Here is a 17,221-nt window from a genome sequence, read left to right as displayed (position 1 = left end):
ACCAACAGACAAAGAGAGTTTTAAATATCCTCATAGCCATCACTTTGTTTATTGCAAAGTCACCTTGTAACTATAATTTCACATTCACCATGAACATTTAAACATTATTTGTGAAGGAAAGAGTACATGCATGCATGATACTCTCTCCTATAAACTTTTGCCTGTCAATCATTTCCTCAAACAGAATCAAAGCAGAGATTATTCTTTACTGTTTATCAAGTCACTTTATCAACTGAGTTGAAGGCTGAAGTACATGCTACTATATCACACAGAATCAATGTCTAAAGAAACCATCAACTACCCAGTTCATGATAAAAGTTGTTTATAATTCCCCAGCCTCACAAAATTTCCTAAGTCCTAGCAACTAGAACATTTATTCTTCTAAAAAAAAAAATGTTTATTTGCTTTATACATCTGAGGGTGTTTCCTGGAAGCATGTGCACAGTGTGTATGCTTGGTGCCTGCAAAGCCCAAAAACTGAGATCAGGTCCTCAATAGCTGGAGTTGCGACGGTTTAGGGGACCTGAGAACCAAATGTAGGTCCGGTACAAGTGTTCTTAACTGCTGAGACATCTCTCCAGCCTTATTAAGACTGTTTTAATTGTTGTTCTGCAGTGTTTTATTTAAATAGCCAGTCATTAATAATTTTGAATGCACTCAAAAGACCAATCATACCAAACTTACTTAAGGTGATTTTTGCCTGGGCACACAAAAAACACAGTGGACATGATTCAAAGTAGCATGGTAAGAAGTGCAAAAACAGTCACATGTGTAGATTAAATAACTAAAGTTTTTCTTAGGACTATAAAATCTTCCTTTGACTACAAAATTAAATTGAGAAGAAAATCCTCCGTGCAGCCTCCTATCATTAAACAGAGTTTCCTCGAGAATCTATTCCTTTTACAATTTGGGGCTCATATAATATTTCTTTTCCTTTGTATGTTGGTTACAAAGCAAGCCTCAACAGATACAAGAAGATTGAAATAATCTTTTGTTTCCTATCTGACCACCATGGACTAAAGCTGGACCTCAACAACAACAGAAATAGCAAAATCCTACACACACATGGAAACTGAACAACTCGCTAGTCAGTAACAGCTGGGTTAGGGAAGAAATAAAGAAAGAAATTTAAGACTTGCTAGATTTCAATGAAAATGAAGGCACAACATACCCAAACTTATGGGACACAATGAAAGCAGTGCTAAGAGGAAAATTCATAGCACTAGGTGCCTTCAAGAAGAAATTTGTGACATCTCATACAAGCAACTTACTGGCTCAACTGAAAACCCTAGAAAAAGAAGAAGACATACCCAAGAGGAGTAGATAGCTGGAAATAATCAAACTCAGGGCTGAAATTAATAAATTAGAAACAAATAAAACAATTCAAAGAATCAATGAAACCAAGAGCTGGTTCTTTGAGAAAATCAGCAAGATAAACAAACCCTTAGCCAAACGAACTAAAAGGCAGAGAGAAACTATCCAAATCAGCAAAACCAGAAACGAAAAGGGGGACAATAACAACAGACACTGAGGAAATCCAAACAATCATTAGGTCTTACTAAAAAAAGGCTATATGCCTCAAAATTTGAAAATCTAAACGAAATGGACAATTTTCTTGATAGATTTCATTTACCAAAATTAAATCAAGATCAGGTAAATAGATTGAATAGTCCTATATCCCCCATGGAAATAGAAGCAGTCATCAAAAATTTCCCTTCCAAAAAAAGCTCACATAATATTTCTTATCACTAATATTTTGAAAACAAACAAGCAGTAACACCACCTACTGAATAATTTATTTACACATTTCACAGAGCAATAAATCTAGAATAATAAATCATATAAAACATGTGACCTGGATTTTTCTGATGTCTCTCTGTACACTGTACACTGGTTCAATCTTTCAGCCAAAAAAAAAAAAGGTCTGGTAGGAACCCTCAACTACCATTCAGGGGTTTTCTCTTGATTATATTTCATAAATCATTTGGACAAGCTCTGGAAACAGAAATCCCGTGTTGTGGATTTCAGGAGGCGATGAATTGCACAACACAACAGGGTACCATGGATCTTTGTTTTATAGTTCAGTGGCATATGTATTGAGAATGTCCCTCTTTCAAATTTTGTTTCCTTTCATTAGACATTTTTTTCTAAAGTCTTGACTTTCAGTACTTTAGTAAAACAAATGAAATAAATTCACATTTCCATGGCTTTAGATTTGGCTATGAAAAGTTGTGGGAGACATAATGTTATAATGCTTAAAAATTATTAAAAAAAGAAAAATACAGTAATAATTTACTAAATTTTAAAAATTATTGATTATTTCTCTTTTTTAATGCTAACTGTAATAATAGTATTCTTCTAATGTTCTAATTTATTATTACTATTTATTCACTTTGTATCCATGCTGTAGTCCCTCAATCATCTCCTCCTGGTCCCATTCTCCATCCCTTCAACCCCCATGTCCTTCCCCTAGTCCTCTTCCCCTACTATCTGGTCTCATCAGAACTATATGGATCCTCTTTCTCTGTGGCCTAATAAGGCGGAATCACTAGGAGAGGTGATGAAAGAGTAGTAAACCGAGCTCATGTCAGAGACTGCTTCTGTTTACCTTACTAGGGAACCCATGTAAAAACTTAGATGCCCATGGGCTACATTTGAGTAGGGGGTCTAGGTCCTCTCCATGCATGGTCCTTGGTTGATTCATCAGTCTCTGCAGGCCCCCCCTGGGCCCAGGTTTTTTTTTTGTTGTTGTTTGTTTTGTTTTGGCTCTGTTGGTCTCCTTGTGGAGCTCCTGTCCACTCCTGGTCTTTCTATTCCCCCTTTCTTCCATAAGATTGCCTAAACTCTGCCCAAAGTTTGGCCATGAGTTTCAGCATCTGCTTCGATACCCTGATGTGTAGAGTCTTTCAGAGACCCTCTGTAAAAGACTTCTGTCCTGTTTCCTGTCTTCTCCCTCTTCCCATGTCTATCCTGTTTGCCCTTCTGAATGAGGATTGACCATCTTCCCTAGGGCCCTCCTTGTTGTTTAGCTTCTTTAGGAGTATAAATTTTAGTATTTTATTCTACATTATATGTCTACTATACACTTATAAGTAATTATATACCATGTTTGTCTTTATGCTTCTAAGGGTTACTTCACTCAGGATGGTCTTTTCTAGTTCCATCTATTTGACCACAAATTTCATGATTTCCTTGTTTTTAATTGCTGAGTAATATTCCATTGTATAAATATACCACAATTTCTGTATCCATTCCTCTATTGAGGGACAATTAGGTTGTTTACAGATTCTGGCTATTATGAATAAAGCTGCTATGAACATAGTTGAGCAAATGCCCTTGTTGAACAGTGGAGTGTCATTTAGGTATATATGCCCAGGAGTGGTATAGCTAGATCTTGAGGTAGCACTATTCCTAAATTTTTGATGTTGAGCATTTCCTTAAATGTTTCTCCACCATTCGATATTCTCTATTGAAGATTCTCAGTTTGATTCTGTACCCCAGTTTTTAATTGGAATATTTGTTTTGTTGGCATTTAATTTCTTGAGTTCTTTATAAATTCTGGATATTAGCCCTCTGTCAGATGTAGGGTTGGTGAAGAGCTTTTCCCAACCTGTAGGCTGTCATTTTGTTCTGCTGACAATGTCCTTTGCTTTACAAGAGCCAGTGCCATGGAGTTTTTATTAGTGTTGCTGTATAGTACAACTTGAGATCAGCGATGGAGTGCAAACTTCCACAGCACTTTGAAAATCAATCTGACACTTTCTCAGACAATTGGCAATAGCTCTACTTCAAGACCCAGACACTCCTAGGCATATATCCAAAAGATACTCCTCCATTCAACAAGGGCATTTGTTCAACTATATTCATAGCAGCTTTATTTGTAATAGCCAGAATCTGGAAACAACCTAGACGTCCCTCAACTGAAGGATGGATACAGAAATTGTGGTACATTTACACAGTGGAATACTACTCATCTATTAGAAACAAGGAAATCATGAAATTTGTAGTCAAATGGATAGAACTAGAAAAGACTATCCTGAATAAGGGAACCCAGAGCCAGAAAAACATGCATAGAACATACAAAGAGAACCCTAGAGAGAATGCTTAATTCTTATTCAGAAGGGTAAATAGAATAGACACTAGAAGCTGTTGAGGAGAGAAAACAGTATGGGAGTCTACCATAGATGTCCCTTGAAAGACTCCACCCAGCAGGGGATCGGAGCAGATGCTAAGACTCACAGCCAAACTTTGGGCATAGCAAGGGAGTCTTAGGAAAGGGTGGAGGAATAAAAGGACCCAGAGGGGACAGGAGTTCCACAAGAAGACCAACAGAGCAAAAAAAAATATGGGCCTAGGGTGTCCTTCAGTGACTGATGCACCAAACAAGGACCATGCATGGAGAGGACCTAAAAGCCCTGCTCAGATGTAGCCCATAGGCAGGCCAGTCTCCAAGTGAGTTCCCTAGTAAGGGGAGGAGGGGCTTTCTCTGATTCTTCCTCATGGTGGAGGTGCCTTGCCAGGCCACAGAGGAAGAGGATGTAGGCAGTCCTGATGAGACTTGATAAGCTGGGGTCCCCTGATAAGCGCTCCCCCTTTCTGATGCATAAGGGAGAAGGAGAGGGAAGAAGGAGTAGGGGGGACTGGGAGGATACAAGGGAGGGGACTACAATCAAGATGTAAAATCAATAAATTATAAAATATAAATTTAAGTTAAAAAAAAGAAATGGGAGTTAACTCAAGGCTGTGTAAGTCACCTTTCTGAATAGAGTTGTTTTATCTTCAGTGGTCTATAAGAAGATTTTTAAAATTATATTTCATTTTACCTTTTGAAGCTCAATTTAGTGTGTGTGTGTGTGTGTGTGTGTGTGTGTGTGTGTGTGCACATGTGCATATGTGTTTACAAGCATTCATGCACAAACATGCATATACATACCATGCCTGTGGAAGCAGAAGACCTTTGCAGAGTTTTCTCCTCCTTCTTCTTCTGAGTCCCGAGGATCAAGCTGAGGTTCTCAGGTTTGGGCAGCACACACCCTTACTTTACACCTGCCCTTTTTCAATTTTATTTCTTGAGACAGGGACTCTCTATTATGTAGCTCTGGCTGTCCTAGAGTGCACTTCATAGGCCAGGTTAGGCTGAAACCAACAGAAATCTACCTGCCTCTGCCTGCTGGAATTAAAGGCATACACCACCACACTTAGCCTCTTTTTAATGTTTTAAATATATGGCTTCCTGGCACATTTCTACATACACTGAGACTGTCTTCCCCAAAAACATTAAAATGTCAAAAGTTACCCACTTGCTGAAGTTAAATAGCTTCACTAATTAAGATTTCTCAGATTATATTTGAAATAAAGTAGAAAGGACAAAGTTTTCTTATTCCTCTCTGGAAACCTGTATCAAATGGTCAACCCTGAAAACATACAGAGGAGAAGCATTATACAGATTGCACATGATATATACATATATATATATACACATACACGATTGTGTGTGTGTATATATACACACATGTATATGTGTATGTAGCAATTGATGAAGAAAGGACATAAGTTTGAAAGAGAGCAATGAGGGCTATAAGGAAAGATTTTCAAGGAGAAATGGAAAGGACAAAGTGATGTAATTATAATATCAAAAATAATTCTTATAATATCAAAAATAAAAGAAATAATAAATAAAAACAAAACAAAAAAAGTATTCCTGAATGGGTTAAGAACTGGGAAAAAGTAAGACCTGGAGAGGACAGGAATTCCACAAGGAGAGCAACAGAACAAGAAAATTTGGACAAAGGGAACTTCCCAGAGACTCATACTCCAACCAAGGACTATTCATGGAGATAACCTAGAACCCCTTCACAGATGTAGCCCATGGCAGTTCAGTGTCCAAGTGGGTTACCTAGTAATGGGAAGAGGGACTGCCTCTGACATAATCTGATTGGCCTGCTCTTTGATCACCTCCCCCTGAGGGGGGAGCAGCTTTACCAGGCCACAGAAGAGGACAATGCAGCCACTTTTGATGAGAACTGATAAACTAAGATCAGAAAGGAGAGGAGAACCTCTCCTATCAGTGGACTTGGGGAGAGGCATGCATGCAGAAAGGGGAGGGAGGGTGGAATCGGGAGGGGGTATACAAAATTAATAAAGTGTAATTAATAAAAAATAAAAAAAGTAAAAAAAAAAGAATACAGGGCAAGATGGCGGCGCTGGGAGGACTCTCATTCTGAGGAGCAGCACAGCAGGATTGGCACAGTGACCAGCAATCAGACCTCGCGGCCATAAAACACAAGTGATTGTGTTTCACAGGTAAGAGGATACCCCACGGTGGGGGATTCAATCAGCTTTAACTCACCTGGCTAAACCACGGAAGAGATCCCGGTTCCGCCAGGCCAGAGCTACCCGCCAGCGCAATCTGGTCATGGCCCCAGACTGAACTGTGGGCCCACAACACCATAGGCGGGATTTCCCACTCAAGAGATAACCCTACGGAGCAGGAAACAATTGGGACCGACCTCAGGTTACCCAGACATCCCCTGGAAAAGGCTCGGGTTCCGCGGGTGCCCCAAGAGCCAGTCCGGACCCAGAGCCGGGACACAGGCGCCTGCCTGCGCGCCTGATTCGCCGCCTCAGATAGAACTGTGGGCACCAGGGCACCAGGGCACCAGGGCACCAGGGCACCAGACTGCGTGTCTCTGGCAGGAAGAAACCCCCAGCGGAGGGGGTCAGCAGCTCTAACGCTTAGGACACCCAGCACCAAAACACTTCCTGGACTCATGCAGACTCTAGTGCAGGCAGGAGCAATGTGCTCTGCCGCCATTATTGAGTTCCCCTAGGGCACTGGGACACACAGCTGCATCCTCAGACCTACAAAATCCAGAGAGCCATTACAGCAGCCCTCAGATACTGTGCCAAGGATCAACCAGTTATTCCTAGCTAGACTGTCAAAACTGTGGGAATCCCTGGTCCTTCAAGAGGGCTGCATCCACAGCGTCTGGACCAGAGCAGTGCCTGCAGCTGCCATCCCAGACAGAGACACACAGCTTCTGGTCCAGAGTGAGGCACCCAGCCTCCAGACCAGAGCAGTGCCCCCAGGTGCCAACTCAACCTAGGTGCACATTCTCCAGGTCCAGAGCGGAGCAATCAGCCTCTGGCCCAGATACTTGCTGAGTGCACCTCCCACGTTCCCTGACAGAACTGTGCGCCCCAGGAAAACAGACTGAGTTTCCCTGTTGGGAGAAAACCCCACAGCTAGGGAATCAGCAGTTTCTTCAAGAGGACTGTACATGGAAATTTAGTGAGCAGCAGCGCACTAAATTTATAACAAGAAACCCAGCAGGGGGCAGCTGTCTTGAGAAATTCTATGGGTAAGAGGAGATCCCCCCCTGCCTAACATAGACCACAGCTACTACTCAGGGCTATAAAACTGAGGTGAGCAGTGGCAACTCCGAGAAACATTGGCCATACAGTGACCATAACCAAAAAGCAGAGAAGGACTCCTTCAGGAAAAATCATCTTCCGGCCAAGGGGATACTCCCAACCTCAGGACTCCAGGAAGCACAGAAAAAAACAGCCAACACCTAAATCAGCCCAACGGGTAGAGGTCAGCGTAAAGGCTCAACCAACAAAAGACAGAGCAATATGGCATCTCCAGAATCCAGCCATCCAGAGGCGAACAGCCCGAACAATGCAGCATAATAGAAAATCAAGAAGATGACCTTACATCTATGTTGATGAAAAGGATAATAGAGGAAACAAATAAAATACGTAAAGAAATAGAGGAAGATAAAACCAAACAGATAATGGCTATCCGTAAAGAAATGGAGGAAGATAAAGACAAGCAGATTCGGGCCATCTGTGAAGAAATACGGGAAGATGCAGCCAAACAGCTTGTGGCCTTCAGAGAAGAAATAATTAAATCACTGAAAGAAATCAAAGAGACAGAGTTGAAGGAACTAAAAGAAAAAGAGGAAAATACAAGCAGACAGGTGAAGGAAGTAAACAAAACAACTCAAGACCTGAAGATAGAACTAGAAAAATTAAAGAAAACACAAATGGAGGAAATAATGGAGAGGAAAAATTTAGGGAAGAAAACAGGAACTACAGAGGTAAGCATAACCAACAGAATACAAGAAATGGAAGAAAGAATCTCAGGTGTAGAAGATACAATGGAAGAAATCGATATATCTGTCAAAGAAAATGTTAAATCCAAAAAATTCCTGACACAGACCATCCAAGAAATCCAAGACAATATGAAAAGACAAAATCTAAGAATAATAGGAATAGAGGAAAAAGAAGACTCCCTTCTCCAAGGCCCAGAAAATATTTTCAACAAAATCATTGAAGAAAATTTCCCCAAGTTAAAGGAGAAGCCAATAAGGATACATGAGGCCTACAGAACACCCAACAAATTTGACCAGAAAAGAAAATCCTCCTGCCACATAATAATCAAAACAGTAAGTATACAGAACAAAGAAAAAATACTAAAAGCTGCAAGGGAAAAAGGCCAAGTAACATATAACGGCAAACCCATTAGAATCACACCTGACTTTTCAACAGAAACTATGAAAGCCAGAAGGGCCTGGACAGATATCATGCAGACCCTAAGAGAACACAGATGTCAACCCAGGCTACTATACCCTGCAAAACTCTCAGTCCTCATAGACGGAGAAAACAAGATATTCAATGACAAAAACAAATTTCAACAATACCTACACACAAATCCAGCATTACAGAAGACACTGGAAGGGAAAATACAACCCAAGAAAATTAGCTTCTGTCAAGAAAACACAGGAAATAATTAACCTTACTACAGCAAAACAAAAAGCAACCAAGCACACAACCTTATGAACACAGCCAACATCAAAATCAAAGGATCTAACAGCCACTGGTCATTCATCTCTCTCAACATCAATGGACTCAACTCTCCAGTAAAAAGACACAGATTAACAGAATGGATACGTAAACAAAACCCAGCAATCTGTTGCATACAAGAAACACACCTAAGACACAAAGATAGACATTACCTGAGGGTAAAAGGTTGGAAGACGACTTTCTAAGCAAATGGACCCAAGAAACAAGCAGGAGTAGCCATTCTAATATCTGATAAAATAGACTTTCAACCAAAATTAATAAAAAGAGATGAGGAAGGACACTTCATACTCATCAAGGGAAAATTCCACCAGGAAGACATCACAATCCTGAACATCTATGCCCCAAATACAAGAGCACTCACATTTGTAAAAGAAACATTGATAAATATTAAACCACATATACATCCCCACACATTAATAGTAGGAGACTTCAACACCCCACTCTCATCAAAGGACAGGTCAACAAAACAGAAATTAAACAAAGAAACAATATCTCTGACAGAGGTCATGAATCAAATGGACCTCACAGACATTTCCAGAACTTTACACCCAAACACAAAAGAATTTACCTTCTTCTCAGCACCTCATGGAACCTTCTCCAAAACAGACCATATAGGTGGTCACAAAGCAAGCCTCAACAGATTCAAGAAGACTGAAATAATCCCTTGTATCCTGTCTGATCACCATGGAATAAAGCTGGACTTCAACAACAACGGAAATAGCAAAAAGCCTACACACACATGGAAACTGAACAACTTGTTACTAAATGACAGCTGGGTCAGGGAAGAAATAAAGAAAGAAATTAAAGCCTTTCTAGAACTCAATGAAAATGAAGACACAACATACCCTAACTTGTGGGACACAATGAAATCAGTGCTAAGAGGAAAGTTCATAGCACTAAGTGCCTTCAAGAAGAAATTCGAGACAGCTCATTCAAGCAACTTATGGCCCACTTAAAAACCCTAGAAAAAGAAGAAGCAGACACACCAAAAAGGAGTAGACGGCTGGAAATAATCAAACTCAGGGCTGAAATCAATCAATTAGAAACAAATAAAACAATTCAAAGAATCAATGAAACCAAGAGCTGGTTCTTTGAGAAAATCAACAAGATAAACAAACCCTTAGCCAAGCTAACTAAAAGGCAGAGAGACACCACCCAAATCAACAAAATCAGAAATGAAAAGGGGGACATAACTACAGACACTGAGGAAATCCAAACAATCATTAGGATTTACTTCAAAAGTCTATACTCAACAAAATTTGAAAACTGAAATGAAATGGACAATTTTGACTTACCAAAGCTGAATGAGGATCAGGAAAATCAAGTAAATAGTCCTATATCCCCCAAAGAAATAGAAGCAGTCATCAAAAGTCTCCCATCCAAAAAAAGCCCAGGACCAGATGGCTTGAGCAAAGAATTCTACCAGACCTTCAAAGAAGAGCTAACTCCAATTCTCTTCAAACTATTCCACAAAATAGAAACAGAAGGAACATTACCAAACTCATTCTATGAAGCCACAATCACCTTGGTACCTAAACCTCACAAAGACTCAACAAAGAAAGAGAATTTCAGGCCAATCTCCCTTATGAACATTGATGCAAAAATACTTAACAAAATACTTGCAAACCGAATCCAAGAACACATCAAAGATATTATCCACTATGACCAAGTAGGCTTCATCCCAGGTATGCAGGGGTGGTTCAATATATGGAAATCCATCAATGTGATCCACCATATTAACAAACTGAAAGAAAAAAACCACATGATAATCTCCCTGGATGCTGAAAAAGTATTTGACAAAATCCAACATCCATTCATGTTTAAAGTACTGGAGAGATTAGGGATACAAGGCACATATCTAAACATAGTAAAGGCGATTTACAGCAAGCCTATAGCCAACATCAAACTGAACGCAGAGAAACTTAAAGCAATCCCACTGAAATCAGGGACAAGACAAGGCTGCCCACTCTCTCCATACCTCTTCAACATAGTGCTGGAAGTCCTTGCTAGAGCAATAAGACAGTTGAAGGAGATCAAGGAGATACAGATGGGAAAGGAAGAAGTCAAATTATCACTATTTGCAGATGATATGATAGTATATATGAGTGACCCCCAAAACTCTACCAGGGAACTCCTACAGCTGATAAACACCTTCAGCAAAGTGGCCGGATACAAAATTAACTCAAAAAAATAAGTAGCACTCCTGTATACCAAAGACAAAAGGGCTGAGAAAGAAATTAGAGAAACAAGACCATTCACAATAGCCACAAATGACATAAAGTACCTTGGTGTAACCCTAACCAAGGAAGTCAAAGACTTGTATGAAAAAAATTTCAAGTCTCTGAAGAAAGAATTAGAGGAAGATATGAGAAGATGGAAAGATCTCCCATGCTCATGGCTTGGCAGGATTAACATAGTAAAAATGGCCATCTTACCAAAAGCAATCTACAGATTTAATGCAATTCCCATCAAATTGCCAACATAATTCTTTACAGACCTGGAAAGAAAAATTCTCAACTTCGTATGGAATAACAAGAAACCGAGAATTGCTAAAACAATCCTCTACAATAAAAGATCTTCTGGAGGTATCTCCATCCCTGATCTCAAGCTGTACTATAGGGCAACAGTTATAAAAACTGCATGGTACTGGCATAGAAACAGAATGGTGGATCAATGGAATCGAACAGAAGACCCAGAAATAAACCCACACACTTACGGACACCTGATTTTTGACAAAGATGCCAAAACCATACAATGGAATAAAGATAGCATCTTCAACAAATGGTGCTGGTCCAACTGGATGTCTACATGTAGAAAAATGCAAATAGATCCACCCTGCACAAAACTGAAGTCCAAGTGGATCAAAGAACTCAACATAAAACCAGACACATTAAATCGGCTAGAAAAAAAAGTGGGGAATACCCTAGAACTCATTGGTACAGGAGAAAACTTCCTGAACAGAACACCAACAACACAGGCTCTAAGAGCAACAATCAATAAATGGGACCTCATGAAATTGAAAAGCTTCTGTAAAGCAAAGGACACAGTCATCAAAACAAAGCAACTGCCTACAGATTGGGAAAGAATCATCACCAACCCTTTATCTGACAGAGGACTCATATCCAATATATATAAAGAACTAAACAAGCTGAAAAGCAACAAACCAAGTAATCCACTTAAAAAATGGGGAACAGAGCTAAAGAGGGAATTCTCCATAGAGGAATATCAAATGGCAGAGAAGCACTTAAAGAAATGCTCAACCTCATTAGCCATTAGGGAAATGCAAATCAAAATGATCCTGAGATTTCACCTTACACCCATCAGAATGTCCAAGATGAAAAACTCAAGGGATAACACATGCTGGAGAGGTTGTGGAGAAAGGGGAACCCTTCTCCACTGCTGGTGGGAATGTAAACTGGTACAACCACTCTGGAAATCAATCTGGCGCTTTCTCAGACAACTAGGAATAGCGCTTCCTCAAGATCCAGCCATACCACTCCTAGGCATATACCCAAAAGAGGCGCAAGTACACAAAAAGGACATTTGCTCAACCATGTTTGTAGCAGCTTTATTTGTAATAGCCAGAAGCTGGAAACAACCCAGATGCCCCTCAACTGAAGAATGGATGCAGAAACTGTGGTACATCTATACAATGGAGTATTACTCAGCAATGAATAATAAGGAAATCATGAAATTTGCAGGTAAATGGTGGGACCTGGAAAGGATCATCCTGAGTGAGTTGTCCCAGAAGCAAAAAGACACGCATGGTATATACTCACTCATATAAACATACAACATAGAATAAACCCACTAAAATCTGTACATCTAAACAAACTAAGCAAAAGAGAGGACCCTAACTAAAATGTTCAATCCCCATCCTGAAAGGCAAAGAGGATGGACATCAGAAGGAAAAGAAAATAGGAAACAAACTCGGAACCTGCTACAGAGGGCCTTTGAAAGCCAGAAGAAAACAGGAAACAACCTTGAAACCTGCCACAGAGGGCCTCTGAAAGCTTCTGCAGTATAGACTGTCAAAGCAGATGCTGAGCCTGATGGCCAACTGATGGGCAGAGTGAATGGAATTCTATGTAAGAAGTGGGAAATAGTAAGAGCTGGAGGGGACAGGAACTCCACAAGGAGAGCAACAGAACAAGATAATTTGAACAAAGGGAACTTCCCAGAAAATCATACTCCAACCAAGGACTATTCGTGGAGATGACCTGGAACCCCTGCACAGGTGTAGCCCATGTCAGTTCAGTGTCCAAGTGGGTTACATAGTAATGGGAAGAGGGACTGCCTCTGACATAATCTGATTGGCCTGCTCGTTGATCACTTCCCCCTGGGGGGGGGGGAGCAGCCTTATCAGGCCACAGTAAAGGACAATGCAGCCACTTTTGATGAGAACTGATAGACTAAGATCAGAAAGAAGAGGAGAACCTCCCCTATCAGTGGACTTGGGGAGTGGTATGCATGCAGAAAGGGGAGGGAGGGTGGGATCGGGAGGGGAGGAGGGAGGGGCTTATGGGGGGATACAAAATGAATAAAGTGTAATTAATTATAAAAAAAAGGAATACAGAGAATGGAAACCTCTTTTTTCATTTCACTCTTAATCATGAAATAAGGACACAGGCAAGATGAATTTATGCAATACACATGTTTACACATATAATTATATATTTTGAAAATGTATACATCAATATCTGTATTAACTCTTTATGGATTTACTTTATGTTAATTAAATGCAAATACTGACACTTAAATAAATACAAGCTCTTTATGACCAGGAAGATTTGACTTAATACTTAGTAAGCTTTTGGCAGCATATAAATGTTTGTGAGTGAGCTTCTTCCCATGAATACATCTGTATTTCATGTTGTTTTCTGTGCAAAATAATCTACCGTTGTTGGTGCGTCAGCACACCAACCCTTGTTCACCTCACTCCCACTTCCAGTGTTCTTCATTCCACAGATGTGCAGTGACTTACAGGGGAGACAGCTTGCTCCAATTGTGTGCAATTGCTCTGTTTAATATTCAATATTTTCTATTAGCACGGTAAAATAAGAAATTCATTAAACACCACATATCTACATCTAATATTTGAAGACATTTGTGTCTCAGAGCAGAAACTTGAATTCCCAGTGCCAGACACACCTGCAATACACATGAGCAACAAGAGCATGCACAAGGGAATAATCAGCCTGCTATGATGAAAAGCAATACACTACAGTAGGAGAAAAAACCCTCCTGCTTTCTAAAGTTTCCATGATGTAGTGCAGTCTAGACACAGCCTCCTGGTATTAAATGTAGAAAGTTGCAATGGTAAGCTAACAGTCCATTTCATTGTAGCTTTTCTTCTGAATACAAAGTAATCCTTGAAATGAAAATATTGTAGAAATTTGGGTGATCTGGAAAGACCTGTTTACCATTGCGAATTATAAAGGCACTGCGTGTCTACCCCTTGCTACCACAAAAAGATCATGATGAATAGCATGGGTTCTCAAAAGAGAATTCTGGTTGCTCACATAGAACAGCAGAATGCAAGAGAATGGCTGTACCTATCAGCCCTTATCCTTGGCAATGGGAAGGCTATATGAGAGGAGGGGTTTTATTTTTTATGTAGTTTCTGGCAAGCTCCAAGGTCAGCCCTGTTTGAAGGATAAATCCTAATTTCAGTGTATGTCGTGCCAATTTTACTGCCTTCCAGTCTCCAGCATGATTGGAGGTGTTCTCAATGCTGACCTGCCCCAATAACTAATGGGCAGTCTATAATTTTGGTGGGAGACCCCATCTGGCCATGTCTTGTGTCTACCTGCTTGAGTGGTCTAGTATGCCAAGGTAATTTATCAGGGCATCTTGTGCATAGGAAGACTGCCTTTAACTGGCAGTACTGGAAATGGAATCCAGATCTTCATTCTAGTAAGAAAATTATACCCAGCAATAACCACCACCCCCTAAAAAAGTAAAAATTCATATGAATAGTAAAATTAGTACCTGAAATTGGGCATATTTGTAATACAAGAATTGGAAAGGCTAAGACAGAAGAACTGTTCTTAGTTTAAGGACAGCCTGAATGACAGCAAGCCCCAATATCAAGACGTTCATATGTGTGTGCCTACAGAAACACATGTACATACACACCATGTATGTTGAAATGTGTGCTTACACAATGGCTGGATAGTGTAGGTTAACAAATAATAACTATCCTGAATGAGTTTATTTAGGGATATAAAGATAAAAAATTCTTCCATTTATTTATATTACTAATACAGTATAAATTATACCTTGCAAAATGTGGAATATATTTGTAAGGAGACAGGAAGAAATGTAATATTTGAATAATTTGTTAGTTGCTGAAAGAAAAGTAGATCTATGTTTTGATTATTTTCAAGTTTATGGGGGGGATGTTAGAAAATGGACAGAATAGATGGAGAGTTGTTTATGAATTTCTATAGAGAAAGTAGCTTATTACACAATTACATAGAAAAGAATTAAAAACATCACAATGTATTCTATTTCTTTTAGAGGATTACATAATTACAAATGTAACAATGTTAACTATTGTTGCTGTTAGGATGTAAAGTATACCCCACAGGTCTACACACTTGGTCTCTAGCTGGTATTGTTGTTATGGGAAATTGAGAAACCTTTGGGGGCATAAGGTGAAACTGGAGGAAACAGGTTAGGCCATGAGGTTTATGGCCTGTCTTTTCTATACTGTATCTACTTCTTCATATGTTCAGAGAGCAAGCAGTTTCCTCTTGCTCTTATCACCATTGGGCCTCCTGTTGCGCTGCCTTATGCACCACAACTGACAGTATCTGTTCAGTAATCCATTCAAAACAAACCTCTCCTTTCTTAAGTTGCTTGTGGGATATTTGGTCAGAGAATCAAAAAGAGTAATAAAACTACTTTATAACTGCTGGAAACAACCCAGATGTTCCTCAACCTAAGAATGGATAAAGAAACTGCCGTACTCTATACAGTGAAATACTACTCAGCTATTAAAAACAAGGACATTACAAAATTTGCAGGTAAATGGATGGATCTGGAAAAGATTTTCCTGAGTGGGGCAACCAGACCCAGAAAGATAAGCAAGGTACATACTCACTTATAAGCTGATATTAGCTATATAATACAAGATAAGCATATTACAATCCACAGACCTGAAAAAGGTAAGTAACAAGGAGCACTCTAGGGAGGTTGCCCAATTCTCATTCAGAAGAGCAAATAGAATAGATACTAAAACCAGTTGAAGAGAGGGAACAGGATGGGAGTCTACCATAGATGTCCCTTGAAAGACTCCACCCAGCAAGGGATCAAAGCAGATGCTGAGACTCGTAGCCAAACTCTGGGCAAAGTACAGGGAGTCTTATGGAAGAGCTGGGGAATAGAAAGACCCGGAGAGGACAGGAGCGCCACAAGAAAACCAACAGAGAAAACAAATCTTGCCCACGGGGCCTGTAGAGACTGACGCACCAAACAAGGAACAGGCATGGAGAGAACCTAGACCCCATAGGCAGTATAGCCTCCATGTGGGCACCATAGTAAGGGGAGTAGGAGCAGTCTCTGACATGAACTCCATTGCTTACTAATAGATCACTTTTTTGTGGTAATGGTGGTGGGGTTCTTGCCGGGCCACAAAGAAAGAGGATATAGGCAGTCCCGATTGTGACTTAGTAGGCTGGGGTCAGATGGTAAAGAAGTAGGGCTCCCCTTTCTGAGGAATAGGAGAGGGGGGTATGAAGAAAAAGGAGGGAGGGTGAGACTGGGAGGAGATGAGGGAAGGGGCTATTATCTGGGTGTAAAGTGAATAAATTTGAAAATTTTAATTTAAATTAAAAAAAGAAAATAACTACTTATGAAATCGTAATTGCTTCAGAAAACTCTTGATGCTTCTACCATATTTAAAAATCAGACTAAATAAATTTAGACGTATATATGTATGTACATAGTTTTGTATCTAAAATTAAATAGATGCTGAGTGGCTATCTCAGTGGCTAAGAATACAACTGTCACAGATATGAGGATCTAAGATCAAATCCCTAAATCCACATAAAAGAGAAAGGCATAGCCATGAATGCTGGTCACTCCAGCACTGTGGTAGAACAGAGACAAGAGGATTGCTATGGACAGCTGCCTGCAAGCCCAGCTCCAAGTTCAGTGAAAGACCCTGTCTTAAGGAAGTAAGGCACACAATGATAGAGGAGGACACCTGATTCCTCCTCTGACCTCCACACCCATATAGAGGAATGAACAGCTGCACACACATGTGGGCATGTACACACACATCACACACACACATTATATACAGAGACACAATTTAAAAAATAAAGTAACTGACGATATAAAATAT

General features: G+C 40.0%; 1 protein-coding gene across 1 annotated transcript in view; it reads right to left on the bottom strand.

Moving 5' to 3' along the window:
- Adgrg6 (adhesion G protein-coupled receptor G6) overlaps positions 1-17,221 on the bottom strand; it is a 144,020-nt gene that overhangs the window by 89,589 nt on the left and 37,210 nt on the right. The window lies entirely within an intron of this gene.

The sequence above is a fragment of the Psammomys obesus genome, unplaced genomic scaffold, assembly GCF_907164565.1.
Source record: "Psammomys obesus unplaced genomic scaffold, mPsaObe1.curated_primary_1811, whole genome shotgun sequence".
NCBI classification, from domain to species: Eukaryota; Metazoa; Chordata; class Mammalia; order Rodentia; family Muridae; genus Psammomys; species Psammomys obesus.
This window is presented reverse-complemented; position numbering and strand designations above follow the sequence as displayed.